Raw genomic sequence first — 15,105 nt, forward strand, 5'->3', positions numbered from 1 at the left:
TACAGCATTGGAGCTTGGGCACAGCATGGCAGATGCCCACTGTGGTACCCAGAGGCATCTCCAAGCCTCGCAGCGCACTACATGGCAGATGTAGCTTTTGCTAGTGTAGACAGAAAAAGGTTTCTGGGCTACACACTGCTCGATGGAGGCACGGACTCACTGCTTCCCTGGGTTGGCAGTGAGCATGGCTCCCAGAGCTGGCAGTAAACGTACCTCTGGCATTTTGGGAAGCTGAACGGGGCAGAGCCAGCAGCCAAAGCCACAGATTCGGTCCTAGCCGTTGAGCTTAATAGTTTAAACACTCTCCTGGTCAAAAAAAGGATCACAGATACACAATAAACAGATTCAGATGGAAAAAGCTCTAAACGGTTCACAGTATATGGGAAAGAGAAGAAAGGGAGTATAAGCAGTTATACAAAGAAATAAATAGTTTTAAAAAATAAAGTCTTTAAGGAGACAATAAAAGTAATATAAAAGAAATAGTCACATAAAGATGGAAAATACACAGAGAATCTGGATTATGTATATTACTGTGTTTTGCTTGAATTTTTTGACTGTTAATGAGCTAACTGCAGAAAGACATTTGATTGTAAAAGCTGCTAAGTTAAACCAACATATATATTTTAAAGGTATCTTGACCTTAAAAATTTGGGTCTAAGGATATGTTGCTTTGGAAAAGAGGTTCTGCTTCTGTTTCCACAGAAAATGAGAACCTGTGGATTGCTTCCAGGCTAATATGGTTTGATCAAGCAACCCCCCCCCCCCGAAAAATCTCCAATAGGAACAGATGGCCCAGATCATTCAACATTCTAGAGTACTTCTGTTGCTGTTTCCTCTGAGTTATGCATCCAGAAAGGCTTCAAGGCTGCTGGCTGAGATGATTCAGCCTCACAGACTACTCCAGTCAGGACTTGACCATAATCCTAAATTTTCTTTGGGTCCCTGTAAGATTATCAGTGCCTCTAGTCAGCAGGAAGTAGCCTAGAAAACTAAGCCCATATTCCCAAAAAATGGATTATGGATGTTTGTCTTTGTTTAGGGGGTTGGTTACAAATTGTTATTGGTCATAGTCAATCTTTTTCTAAAAGAAGAAAGTGGGGTATGATATAGAAATGTATGATATAGAAATGACAGGATAAAAGGATAGATTATTGAATCTACTTTAATCCAAAAAACAATTAATCTCAAAATATTTTACATTGATATGGATTTCATTTTATTGCTACAAATTCAAAATTAATTTTGTTATACTGTATGTATATTTCTACTATTGTTTAAGGTATTATGTTTATGCAACTAATTTAAAATTGTAATATATAATTAAGAAATACAGATTAGTAGTCATCTATGATAATCAAATTTATAGTCATGTTAAGTTTTCTAGGTATACATAGATATATTTCAATTAGGTAGATAATCTTCAAACACTTTAAAGACCTACAGAATATGGCATTTAAAATGTTTTAGTCACTTAGACTTTTCTGGACAGTGAGACATGTCTGCTCCTGGCAGCACCAAATATTTCAAAAAGGATGGTGGGAATCAAAGAAACTCATTATGGAGTTTGCTTACAATGTGGAAAAGGTGATCCATTTGGGCAAGAAACTGCTCTTGCCTGGAGTGCTTGATAAACTGGACATGCGGGACCCATAGGAAGGTGACCACTGAACATTTGAAAACAAGGTGAGATGGTCCTTCAGGTTCCTGCTTCCCAGAAAAAAATGCCAGACATTCTGTAGGACACAGAGAAAAGCGACTGATGAACTTTACCATTAAATAGAACAGTCCTTCAAATTTCCTGCTTCACTGAAAAGTCTGCCAGATACTATAGGCCTGTAGGCTGAAGATGGATGCCACAATGTTACAAAAGAACTTTAGGTCACTGTTCAGTCAACCACATGTCTCTTACATTTCTAGAGTTGTGGAAGTTGCTTACAAAGTATTTCCTGTTTACTGTAATATTATATCCTTTTGGGGGGGTCTTTGATGGAGTTGAAGACTAGTTATAATTATAGTTTTTCTTAGTTATGATAAAAGGTAAATTAGATATGAAACTTTAGGATCACAAAAAAGGATAGATGATAGAGTATTTTCTTTAACTTTGCTAAATACAAATAGACTAGATATTGTAACTATAATTCTTGCTTGATAACTATTTTGTTATATGTAATTTTACTATGTTAAAATGAAAACCTTCTTTTTTGATTAGACAGAAAAGGGGAAGTGCTGTGGGATGATCTTTCTGTACATTGTGACTATGTGTTGCTACCATTGGTTAATATAGAAGCTGCTATGGCCTATGGCAAGGCAGAATAGAGCCAGGCAGGGAATCCAAGCAAAGATACAGGGAGAAGGAGAGAAAGGCAGGTCAGAGGAGATGCTGCCTGGGGAACAAGATGTAATGGTACACAGGTAGCACCACTAAGCCATGTGGCGATACATAGATTAATAGAAATGGGTTTAATTAAGTTGTAAGAACTAGTTAATGATAAGCCTGAGCCATAGGCCAAACAGTTTGTAATGACTATTAAGCCTCTGACTGGTTATTTGGGTACTGGTGGGCGGGAGAAAAACTTCTGTCTACATTCATGTATTTAGTATGTCTAGAGTAGCACCTGCCCAGAGGTAGCAACTTAGCTGTGATTATCATAGGAATGAAAGACAGAACAACATATTCCACATTCTTGAGGACTGGAGAGTGGGGTCTGGATAGAAGAAGACAGACCCCCTCTTTTTTTTGCTTTTTTATTTTGTTATTTTTTGAGATAAGGTTTCTCTGTACAGCCCTAGCTGTCCTGGAACTAGCTCTGTAGACCAGGCTGGCTTTCGAACTCAGAGATCCACCTGCCTCTGCCTCTGGAGAGCTGGGATTAAAGGCATGGGCCACCACTGCCTGGCGAGACCATTTGTTCTTTAAAAATGCCTTCAATGGGCTGGAGATGTGGCTTAGCTATTAAGAGCATATGGCATTCTTTCAGAGGACCTGAGCTGGAGTCTCAGCATCCCTGTGTGTGGGTATCTGACTCCTCTAGTCTCCAAGGGCCACACTAATGTGCACCACCCCCAATGTGCACTTAGAGTTAAAATTAAAATTTGAAAAATGTCATCAGTGGGAGCCGGGGCATGGCCCAAGGGTAGAGCTCATGTCTAGCATGTCCTAGGCCTTGGATTTGATCTCTAGCACAACAAAAGGAAAAATAAAAAAACAAAATTCCCTCCATGTCCTGACCAACTCTTCCCTGTCGCTGGATCTGCTGGCCAGAATGTGGATTTTGAGCCCCCAGTGAGTGCAGTGGGGCACATCAGGATGCCTGAAGACCTGGGAAGGAGGATTGCCCGGCCACAGCTCTGGCTTCCAGAGGCTCTGTCTTCGCTCAGCAGGAAGCCGGTTCACTTTAAAGCACTTCTCAAGGGACGGGAAGAAAGGGCCCAGGGGCCTGGCTCCTGTGTGCCCAGCTGCTCATACATTTGTTCATTGGGAAAACACTCACTCAGGGCTTGCTGTGCACGGAGCACTGCTTGGTACAGAAGAGAGAGGCTGAACAGTGACTCAAAAGCTCCCAACCTTGCTTGGCTAGGCAGCAGATGGAGAACGGCCTTGACCATGGAGCCAGAGGTTAGGGACACTGGTCGGTGAAGGGCCCTGAAGAAGTACGCTGTGCTGAGAAGGATGGCTTTAGATGAGTTTATAAAGGACTCACTGTTTGGCCAGCTTAGGCACACACACGAACAGACCCCCACGGGCCTCCGCAGGAAGGGGCTCTTGGTGGGGTTCCTCCAGGCAGGGCCCAGCCGAGGTTCCTGCTCCTCCCTCCAGCTCCACTACATGGCAGGCGCAGAGGCTCCGAGGGGCTGCTCAGACAGGGCCCTGGCCGTGACTCATAGCCCGCCTCCAAGTGATGCTCCACCTGCACGTAATTAGATGTTGCCTCCAATCACTTTGAACTGCAATGGCAGTCAGCTCAGCTCCGGGAGCAGCGTGGCGGCGGCGGCGGCCTCTCAGCTCTGGAGGGAGGATGGGCCTGCCCTCTAGACACCGGGGTAACCAGGAGCCCTTGGGGGCAGAGCAGGCAGTAGGGGCAGGCAGGGTCAGGCAGGACCTGGCAGGGAGCCAACCCTATGAACCCTTCCTCCTTACCTCCATCTTGGCTTCTAGCCTCCTCTGAGGTTTGCTGGGTGGGGCTGCCCTCACAGTGTTGTTAAAAAAGAAAGGAAGAAGGAAAGAAAGAGAAGAGAAGAGAAAGGGAAAAGAAAAAAAAATCACTGAGCAGCTTGGTGGAGAGGAACGAGCTGACCAGATCGCGGTCCTCGAGGGGCAAAATGGGTGTGACTGCTCCACAGTGACGCTGGAATGCAGCTCTGGGCACTCGGACGGAAGCCCAGTCAACAAAGTCACATGGCAGCTCCCTAGAGCCCAGGAATCCCTTTGTCTTTGAAGGGAGTTGGGACTGTTGGACCCTGCCTGCCCCAGGACCTTGGGACCAGGCATCCATAGAGAGGGTGCAGAGTGGTTAGATGTCTGTATGAGGCTGAAGCAGGGCCCAAGACCTGGGGGGGGGGGGGGGTCTAATCACAGCGACTTTTGTCATCCAGAATTGTGTCTCCCAGGAAGGTCCCCTTCCTCATGGTTCCTATGTCCACTTGGGGTCAGGGAGAGTAAGGAGGCCTGTCCTCCCTCCCCTTAGATAGGTTATGAGGACAAAACAGGGCTCTGAGAAGGATTGAGGAGAACAGAGGATCGAGGATCTGAAAACTCGAAACACACTTGAGTGCTTATTAATATCAGCTTCTCACTAGCCCCTCTGGGAGCACAGCCCTGCAGGCGGGGTCTCAGCCCTACCTTAGAGCTGGGTCTTTGCTCTACCGGTCTGGAGCCCTTTGGCGGTCACAAGCTTCCTCGGACCTCCTCAGTCTTCTAGCGCAGTCCCCTGGGGGTGGCGAAGGAGCGTGCTTATGTAGCTAATTTCTCCGCGAGGGGCTCCTTGGCACCGCTGATGTCGCGTGAGAGCACATGCACACGGCACGTCAAATGCACAGAAACTAGCACACGTGTGCACTCAGCCGTACCTTTCTGGGCCCAGGGAACTCTTACACACAGGCGTGCACACACACACACGTACACCCAGGCAGATGCCTTCTCTGGAGCTGGTTCCATCATCATCTGAGGCCAGCGGGGCAGGCCAAGATGGCGCTATTACTGAGGTGGTAGTGGTTGTTATAAACGTCCTTAGAAAAATCTCAGGTCGGCAAAAAAAAAAAAAAAAAAAAAAAAAGCAAAACAAAAAACATCAAACAGAGGCCAGCAGCCTCCGATAGCAGAGGCGACGGGCCCTTTGGGGCCCTTTCCAGTGCAGACCTGCCTCCTCGTTTGCAAAAACGACTTATTATTAATCTGTGATTGAAACTGTAATTATGCCATCACCCGGTCAACAAGCTGGAACACGGTGCGGGCTGGCAGGACTGCAGGGAAGTGTTCTCTTCCCCTCTGCTGGGACCATGCTGGCACCTTCCCCAGTGTGTGTGTGCAGATGGGGGGGGTGGGGGTGCACTTGCCTCTAATCTCAGGCCCCTCCCCTTGCTGGGCACTGGCTCTGGCGGTGCAGATGGGTGTCTCTGTGCGCCTCTCACCAGAGTCTGCCTGGGAGGTGTGGCCATGGGATGTTCCTAAACAGACAGCCTTTTCAGAGCCCCAGCCCAAGAGGAACAGAGGAGAATGGGCTTGGACTGTGCCTTCTAGAATGACAGTCTTCCCAGCATGCCCTCTGCAATGGGCCCTTCCTCATCACCCTCAGTAGACACAGTCCCAGGGTGTGCTAGCTTGTCCCTGTATCCAGGTCCCCTAAGGGTTGGCTGGCCCCAGCTTCATAGTATACCCTCTGTTGACTACTTATCACACACCAGATCTAACACAAAACACTTCCTGTTTATGTTATTTAATCTCATTTTATTTTTTAAAATATGTACAGGTGTTTTGTCTGCATGGATGTCCGGGCACCACATGCAAGCAGTGCCCAGAGAGGCCAGAAGGGGGCGCTGGGTACTCTGAAACTAGAGTTAATAGGTGGTTGTAATTCTCCCATGTGGGAGCTGGGAATTAAACCCGGGTCCTCTGGAAAAACAGACAATGCTCTTAACTGCTAAGCCATCTCTCCGGCCTCTTATTTAATCTTTACAAACCACTTAGATCCAATATGATATAGAGGATCAGAGCTAGCATCATAAACAAGGCAGCTACAGCCTGTAGCTAGAGTTTTCCTGCCTTGCCCACAGTCAGGACAAATCTTTGTCACCTGCCAGTCCCACAGCCACTCAGACCCAACCAAGTAAACACAGAGACTTACATTGCTTACAAACTGTATGGTCGTGGCAGGCTTCTTGCTAACTGTTCTTATAGCTTAAATTAATCCATTTCCATAAATCTATACCTTGCCACATGGCTTGTGGCTTGCCGGCATCTTCATATACTGCTTGTCATGGTGGCAGCTGGCCGTGACTCCCTCCACCTTCCTGTTTTCTCTGTTCTCCTCTCTGTTAGTCCCACCTATACTTCCTGCCTGGCCACTGGCCAATCAGTGTTTTATTTATTGACCAATCAGAGCAATTTAACATACAGACCATCCCACAGCAACAGCCAGTGGAGTTAGGTGCCCTGGCTGGGCCTCAGAGCCAGGTGTGGAAGCCAGGTCTGCCCATAGACTGCCTGCCTCGACCTGCCCTGTAGCCAGCTTCTGGTGAAGCTTCAGCATGTCACCCTTAGCCCTGGCCATTTGTCCCTGTGCCTTCAGCTGCCCACTTCTTCTCTGTCCACTGTTGGCTGCAGGCTGCGATGCTCTTGACTCTAGTCTTCTAGTGTCTACCCTGGATCAAGGTGCCAGTTAGGAAGCCTCGATCCCATGGATCCTTCTTGGATCCATGGACCTTTCTGATCTCCACTGGAGACTAACACGATTCTAGTCCACACAGCACACTCTGGGTTCAAAAGGAGGTACCGAGGGTATGATTATGTTTGCGACAGTGATGACAGCAAGGTCTTTGGAACAAGACAAGAATTGTCTGAGCCTCAGGCCATCATTGATAAAGTGGATCTAGCACGGTCTACCCCGCGGGGTTGCTGGTGGGATAAACTACAGGACAGAGTAGGGGATGCTGGTGTTTCCTAAGTTCCCTTTGGGGACAGGGATACCACTCTGGATTGTTTCATAGGTGACATTCTCTGCAGCCCATTCCAAACGGCCAAGTATGAGATGGTTTTAGGTCAGGAAGCTGATGTGTCCCCCCCTCCTCAACCCTAGGTTCTTTTCCATTTCATGACCCACAAATATCTCAGTTCCCTTAGTCCTGAGCCATCCAGCTCCCTGAGAAAGTCCCTTACCCTGACTAAAGACTCACTGCCGTCTCTTCCTATTAGGGCCTAGGCTATGTGCCGGGTTCATTTGTTTTTTCTCTCTCTCTCTCTCTTTTTTTTTTTTTTTTGGTTTTTCGAGACAGGGTTTCTCTGGGTAGCTTTGTGCCTTTCCTGGAACTCACTCTGTAGCCCAGGCTGGCCTAGAACTCACAGAGATCTGCCTGCCTCTGCCTCCCGAGTGCTGGGATTAAAGGCGTGCGCCATGACCGCCCAGCCTCATTTGTTTATATAAGAAGCAGGGCCCATGTTTGTCCCCTTCTCTTAACCGAGGGGAGACCTGAAAAGGCTTTCTAACCCATCGGGTCTCCAAACCCGAGATCTGCTCACCATACCTGTGTGGGGCAGGGAAGTTACTTGGATAAGGTCACACACCAGTCTCTTGGATAGACAGAGACTGTGTTTCCCAGGGCTAGACCACCACCAGACACACACCGCCTTTAGAGAGGAGACCAACCCATATATAACTTGCCAGATTGTGGGACAATTGCCTTTGGGAAATGGGGGGGGGGGAGCGATAGGTCATGACCTGGGATGTCAGTGACCTTATCAAAGGGACAAAGGTCTTTCTTGAGTGAACGAGTCTGTGGGGTTGTTGGTGGTTGTGCTTTGACAGTTTTGCCCCACAAAGCAGTGCTAGAATGAGCCCAATTGTTGCATGATATTTAATTACACTGTGTTAAAGATATGTCACTCTGATTGGTTCAATAAAAAGCTAAACAGCCAATAGCTAGTCAAGAGGTATTAGCAAGGACTTCTGGACAGAGAGAGCTCTGGGAAGAAGAAAGGCAGAGTCACCAGCCAGATGGAGAGGAGGCAAGATGAGCAGTACATAGTAAAGGTAACCGAGCCACACAAAAGAACATAGATTAAAAGATATCGGTTAAGTTATAAGAGCTAGTGGGACAAGCCTAAGCTATAGACCAAGCTTTTATAATTAATAATAAGCCTCTGTGTCATTTTTAATTTATTTTATTATTATTATTATTATTATTATTATTATTATTATTATTATTTGTAAGCTGGCAGCCCAAAGAAAAATCCAACTACACCCAGTGGGTAGTCATGTGTCTGCATGGATGGATGAATATCAGACTGAAGGGTATGTGGAGGTGGTAAGCTCTCCTTCCTTCTAGTCTGCTGCCTCTGAGGACCCAACATTTCTCCATAGGCCAAACTGTCATTCACGACATCATCTCGGAAGCAGAGGAACCAGCCCTAAGCCTCTGGCACCCAGATCTGTGTTGAGCCCTGTAGTGGGGTTGGCTCCGCCCATGACTTAGGCTATATGGCTCAAAGGAGGCTGTGCTTCCTGCCGTTGTACGTGACCTCCTATGAGCCCCACCCTCCTCAGAACACCGTTCTGATGTCATGCCATGTCTGCTCCTAAAGGCAGCTCCACGGGTGCACACTTGTCCAACATGTGCTGGGTGGGGCTCCCAGGCCTGGACTGCAGGTTACACTTTCCAGAAGGACCATTGCCCTCCCAGCCTTGTAAGCCAGGGCATGGTACCCAGCCAGAGCGCGGCAGGCTGAGGAGAGAACGAAGCAGGATCTGGGTAGAAAGCGAAGACTCTTGGCTAAGGTCAGTGGCCATGCCGTCCTGTCTCTCCAGCTCACAGAACTCCTCCAAGGTGGGCGCCACCACTAGCTTGCTACAGACAGGACCTAGCCCTCAGGATGCCCAGTGCAGGGAGGGCCAGGCCCTGGGCTACACCGTCTTTCTCTCATTTTACACAGGGCACGTGCACTTCATATAGTGCTCTGATCTCAAGGCCAGACCTCACTCCTCCTGGCTCTCTGACCCTATGCAGTGCCCCGATGAACTCCGTGTGGGTGCAATACTGAATCCTTGTGGGAACATCGGAGGATAATGCCAGCGCAGTGGGGGGAGACAGGGGGCTCTGATTTCCTTTTAGCTTTTGAGACATCCGTGAGGTAGAGCGACAGAGTGGGCTCAGAGTATTCCTTGGTGCTCTCTTCAAATCTTTCCTCCACAGCTCTGTAATTTGTGGGCTCTAGGACAGTGGTTCTTAACCTATGGGTCATGACCCCTTTGGGGGTCACGTATCGGATATCCTGCATATCAGATATTTTACATGACAATTCATAGCACTAGCAAAATTACAGTTATGGTGGAGCAATGAAATCATGGCTGGGGTTCACCACCCCATGAGGAACTGTATTAAAGGGTCGCACCATTAGGAAGGTTGAGAACTTCTGTAGGAGAACTTGAACTCTGCTCTTATCTGGTCCAATCTTTAGGATACATAAAGGGGCAGATATTTCTGGGCAGCCTTGAGACAGCTTCCGCTCTCCCCTCTCTGAGAAAGCATTGTTGGCCGCTCCGCCCATTTCCCCTGTGAACCCAGAGAGGAACCGGCAGACCTGGGGTCCCGCTTGTCTCCCCTCTCTCATCTTGTCGTGCCTTCGGCTCCTGATTGACAGCGAGAGGCGGCAAGGAGAGGTGGAAGCAGGTGAGGAAGAAGCAAAGGTGTCCCGGATCAGCATCCTCCCAGTCTTGTCTTGACAGACTGAGGTTGCCATGGCACCTCAGGCCCCGCCTCATCCTCCCTGACCAAACCCTGCCGCTTCTCCCAATAAAAGCTAAATTTACCCCTTTAACAAGTACAGCGCTGCATTAAAACACAATGGAATGCTTGGGAAGGGAGAATGTCGTGCCACGAGGGCTGAGGCGTGATGGCTGCTTAGCCCAGCCGGCCTTGGAGGTCCCGTGAGCATGGTCTCAGCTTGGGAGGACAGGATACCAGAGCTCCACATCCCAGGGCAGATGCCCCAAGTCTACCATGGGACAGTGCACCAGCTCTTTCTTTGTCCTAGGTGACCTCTAAGGACTTGTGGCTCAACTCTTGTGGGGCTGGTGTTCCTTGAAGACTCTGCTTTCCCTGGAGTTAGTCCGGCAAGGCAGATCTCGTCCCTCCCACAGTCAGCTCAGAATTAGGAGGGGCGGGCACCATGTTTGCGGCTACAGCTTTTGCCAGGCACCTTTCCCATGCCTCCTCGCGGAGCCTCGGCTCTCTGCGAAGCTCTACCTCACTAGGACGTGTTCTTTCTCTGCCTCCTCCTTACCTCTGGCTGAGGATTGGCCATTCATTCTCCTCTGCTCCTTGGGATGCAGGCCCTGTCGCCAGCATCTTGGGAACTGCACGTAGATGATCATTCTTCCATCTTTGTTCCTTGATGCTTCCCTGCCGGTCTTGGCCCTTGATCAGACACTTCCAAGAGGACGGCTGGATGTTCTGTCTTCTATGGGGAAATCAGCTGTCCCTCAGAATGCAAAGCGCTCCTCATACTCCTCCTCTTCCCACTAGTGGCTGATGACCATGTCTCGGACTTTCTGTCTCCCCACCATCCGAACAGAGGCTGCTGGTACCTTCAAGCCTCCATCTGAACCTGTCTCTTGTGGCCCTTTCCCCAACACGGAAGTGACCTGTTGATTTGTTACCGACAGTTGCCATCATAGCACTTGGCACCAGGTAGATGCTCGGCAAACACTTACTCTACTAGTAAGTGATTGTATTAGAGTTAGGTCTACTGATGACTTTGTTGCTGTTTGTCTCGGAGACACAATCTGGCTATACTGGCCAGGCTGACTTTGGACTCTGGGTCCTCCTGCCTCCTGAGTGCTGAGTTTACAAAAGAGCTCCCCAACATCTGGCCTTTTGACTAATATTCATAAGTTAAAAATTAATATCATATGTTCTCAGTATAAAAGCCTTAGACAACAGACATGCAAAAAAGCAAAGCAAAACAAAACAAAAAAACCCAAAACAAAAATACTTTAAGGGGCAGAGAGATGAGATGGCTCAGCGGTTAACAGTGCCTGCTGCTCTTCCAGAGGACTCGAGTCCGGTTTCTAACACCTCTATCAGGTAGTAGACAACCAACCACCTGCACTCCAGGGGAGCTCGTACCTCTGACTGCTACAGGCACCTGCCATCATGTGTACACATGCCTCCACACATGTGAACACATAATTAAAAGTTACAATGAGTGTTAGAAAAACTTTTAAAAAACTTCCAAAAGTTAATTGTAATTTCTTCATTTATTAATCATTACTGCCCACAATTTGATATTTATATATGTTCTACACATCAATATAGCTTTCCTTTACAAAAATGGTATTAGGTATAGATTATGACTTAACATTTTCCTACATCCGTGGTGTTATACTTGACCTTGGCCAAAGGCTGTTAAGGTAATACACCTTTGAGTGGTATGGATAACCTTAATTAAATTAACCATTTCCCCATTGTTGAACATTTATCTTTATTTCTTTTTAAAAAAGTTTTCCCCAATCAAGATCCTTATACATAAATACATGTGTGCTGCGGGATGGTCTGTATGTCAAATTACTCTGATTGGTCAATAAATAAAACACTGATTGGCCAGTGGCCAGGCAGGAAGTATAGGCAGGACTAACAGAGAGGAGAATTGAGAGAACAGGAAGGCAGAAGGAGACACTGCCAACTGCTGCCATGACAAGCAGCATGTGAAGACGCCAGTAAGCCACAAGCCACGTGGCAAGGTATAGATTTATGGAAATGGATTAATTTAAGTTATAAGAACAGTTAGCATGAAGCCTGCCACAGCCATACAGTATGTATGCAATATAAGTCTCTGTGTTTACTTGGTTGGGTCTGAGCGGCTGTGGGACTGGCGGGTGACAAAGATTTGTCCTGACTGGGCAAGGCAGGAAAACTTTAGCTACACATGTGTATATTATTTTTCTAGTGGCTGAATTCCTAAGTGGACTTGTGGGTCAGAGAATGCACATCTTAAAGTTTTGATTTATATTATTAAATCTCATGAGACAATTTGCTTTTGAAACCAAATAAACACAAACATCATCTCCTACTTTGCCAAGCATAATAAATTCTCTTCTGAAGGCTCTAAGGGACCCCCCCTCAATATTCTTATAGCTCTTACCACCCTCTCCTTCACATACACACACACACATACACACACACACAAACACACACAAACACACATACACACACATCCTTATGGCTCTTACCACCTTTTCCTTCACACACACACACACACACACACACACACACACACACACACACACACACACCCCTTTATGACTTTTACCACCCTCCCCTTCAGAGCTGTGCCCGTTACCTTACCAGAGAGGCCTTAGTGGCCCTCTCCTGTAAAACAGTTCTTCCGTTTTGACCCTTTATGCCTGTCCTAGGTACACTCGGCAACCCGGGTGAGTTTGGTGCGTGCTTCTGTACATCTCTTCCCAAGTCCACCAGTGTGGGGTCTTGGTCTGCTCAGCATCTTTGCTGGCAAAGACAGGGCTAAGTAAACATCTCACGAAGGACAGCTGTGTTCACTAGTTACTTTTCCATTGCAGGATCGGAATCACCTGGCATGGGTGACTTATGGATGAAGAGGTTGACTTGACTCACAGCTTCAAAGGGTTCAGTCCATCATGGTAGGGGAGGCATGGGGAAGCAGCTGAGTTCACATGTTGGTAGGCCCGGAAGCAGAGAGAGCAAGAGGAAATACTCAGGAATACTATATCTCCAGGACACACCCCTAGAAACCCACTTCCTTCAGATAGGTCTTCCCATCTCCCCAAATCTCCAAAACCCCCCAAAATAGTGCCACCAAGTGGGGGCCCAAGTATTCAAAACAGGAGTCTGTGGGAAACATTTCACTTCGGAACCATAACTCTGAGATTCAAACTAACAGTAATAGCGATGTAGAAGCTATTTTAAGTAGTAGAGGCAAGATATGGGTGTTAGATCCACAGATCCTCTAGCTGGCCTTCTTTTTCTCCCCCAAATCAGGCCAGCACCCCGCAGACTCTCAAGGCCAGCGACGGAGAGCTGCTAGGACCTTACAGTTCTCAGAGTCCCTTCCCTCCCCTTACAGCTGTGAGCAAAGCCCAGCTCCTTTGGATGTCAGGCTTAAGACAACCTTGAATTATATCTAGGGTCTTCCTCCTTGCCACTTCGAGCGTGTAGTCTAGATAACAGGAACCCTCCCCCATCTCCTTCTAGAGACCTGTAAGAACCGGAACCCCCTTTGTCTTACAGAACTGAAGTCATTACTTCATGCTTTTTTTTGTGGGGGGGGGGGCAGGATTCAGCTTCCTTTGAACCATACATTCTCCTTTAAGCAACCTCCAATAAATAAATAAAAGTTCACCAGGTCGGACTTGGGTGTGATCATTTGGTTGGTTTTCCAGTGCCCTATCCGTAGTGAAAAGATGTTTGTGTCTTCTGAGGAGAAGTCACACTATACCCCCCCCCCCCCGGGGAGGGGGGGAGGCCTTGGCTTGGCATGGGGAGATGGAGGGCCTGGAAGCAAGGGTGGAAGAAACACTTGTGTGCGGGAGAGACCAGGAGAGGCTGCTTCCCCTGAGACTGGCCATTGGTCCCCTCAACCAGCCTTTCAGCAGCACAGGTGTCTGGACCACACACCTGCTGAATCCTCATGATGACACTGCACCATTTTGTTTCTTTCTTAAAGATGACAAAACTGGTTCAGAGAAGGCCACAGTTTAGTCCGGGAAGCAGGTGCAGGATCCTACCAAGCTGTGGTCTGAAGTCCAGTCTCTTGCCCTGTCTGAGTCACCTTGGAGCCATAACAGTAGCATATCTGGTCCCTGGGACTCCTGGCTCTTTAGCTTCTCTGCAATACAACGTCATAAGTTCTCTTTAGCATAAAGGGTTCATCGTTACACAGAGTACACACACACATTACACGCTAAGGCCTGTACAAGGGTAAGCTTAGGGGTTTTTCTAATGTGGCTATTCACTTATGTCCGTATTTCTCGCTGCATTTTGGTACTTCATGTTTTATATTACCCTGCTTTCCAGTTTTCTAATCCCCTCTTAGCTTCATCTAATTTGCTGAATGACCTATCCACTATATTATGATTATGTTTTCATTTCTACAGTTTCATTTGACAACTTTGAAGGTTTCCAGTTCTATTCTTTCTTTCTTTCTTTCTTTCTTTCTTTCTTTCTTTCTTTCTTTCTTTCTTTCTTTCTTTCTTTCTTTCTTTCTTTCTTTCTTTCTTTCTTTCTTTCTTTCTTTCTTTCTTTCTTTGTTTATTTTCCAAGACAAGTTTTCTCTGTGTAGTCCTGGCTGTCCTAAAATTTGCTCTGTAGACCAGGGGACCTCAAACTCACAGATCTGCCTTCCTCTGCCTCCTGAGTGCTGGGATTCAAGGTATGCACCACCATGCCTGGCTGGTCTCCAGTTCTTTTAAAATTCATTATCTTCTCTATACATTTAACATATGAATCACAATTATTTTAATGTCTATCATTTTAAATATCAATATCTGGATATGCCAAGCATCAAGTATCTGTTTGTTTGTTTGTTTTCTTCCTGGCTTCACTCATAAAGTCTTGCTGCCTGGTTTACCTGGTACATTTCACTGACCTGGCCAGCTACGGAGAGCTGCTAGGACCTTACAGTTCTCAGAGTCCCTCCCCTCCCCTTACAGCTGTGAGCAAAGCCCAGCTCCCTTGGATGTCAGGCTTAAGACAACCTTGAATTATATCTAGGGTCTTCCTCCTTGCCACTTCGAGCGTGTAGTCTAGTAGTAGGAAAAGCCGTAGACACAGTTGAGATCCTGGATGACCTAGAGGTTTACTGTTCTTGCTTCTGGAAGGAAGGAAGAGGGAAGTCAGCTCACTTGAGTCCAAGACCAT

The 15,105-nt window shown here is 47.2% G+C and overlaps 1 long non-coding RNA gene across 1 annotated transcript; it reads right to left on the bottom strand.

Annotated features, from left to right (window-relative positions):
• Nucleotides 1-1,381: 1,381 nt before the first annotated feature.
• On the bottom strand, nt 1,382-4,312 carry LOC121824047 (uncharacterized). The gene is made up of 3 exons (XR_006065790.2): nt 4,139-4,312; nt 3,702-3,908; nt 1,382-1,733 (listed from the first exon to the last, which is right to left on the bottom strand). It is a non-coding gene; the product is annotated as an uncharacterized LOC121824047 (long non-coding RNA).
• Nucleotides 4,313-15,105: the final 10,793 nt, after the last annotated feature.

This window comes from Peromyscus maniculatus, chromosome 19 (assembly GCF_049852395.1).
Source record: "Peromyscus maniculatus bairdii isolate BWxNUB_F1_BW_parent chromosome 19, HU_Pman_BW_mat_3.1, whole genome shotgun sequence".
In the NCBI taxonomy this organism is placed as follows: domain Eukaryota; kingdom Metazoa; phylum Chordata; class Mammalia; order Rodentia; family Cricetidae; genus Peromyscus; species Peromyscus maniculatus.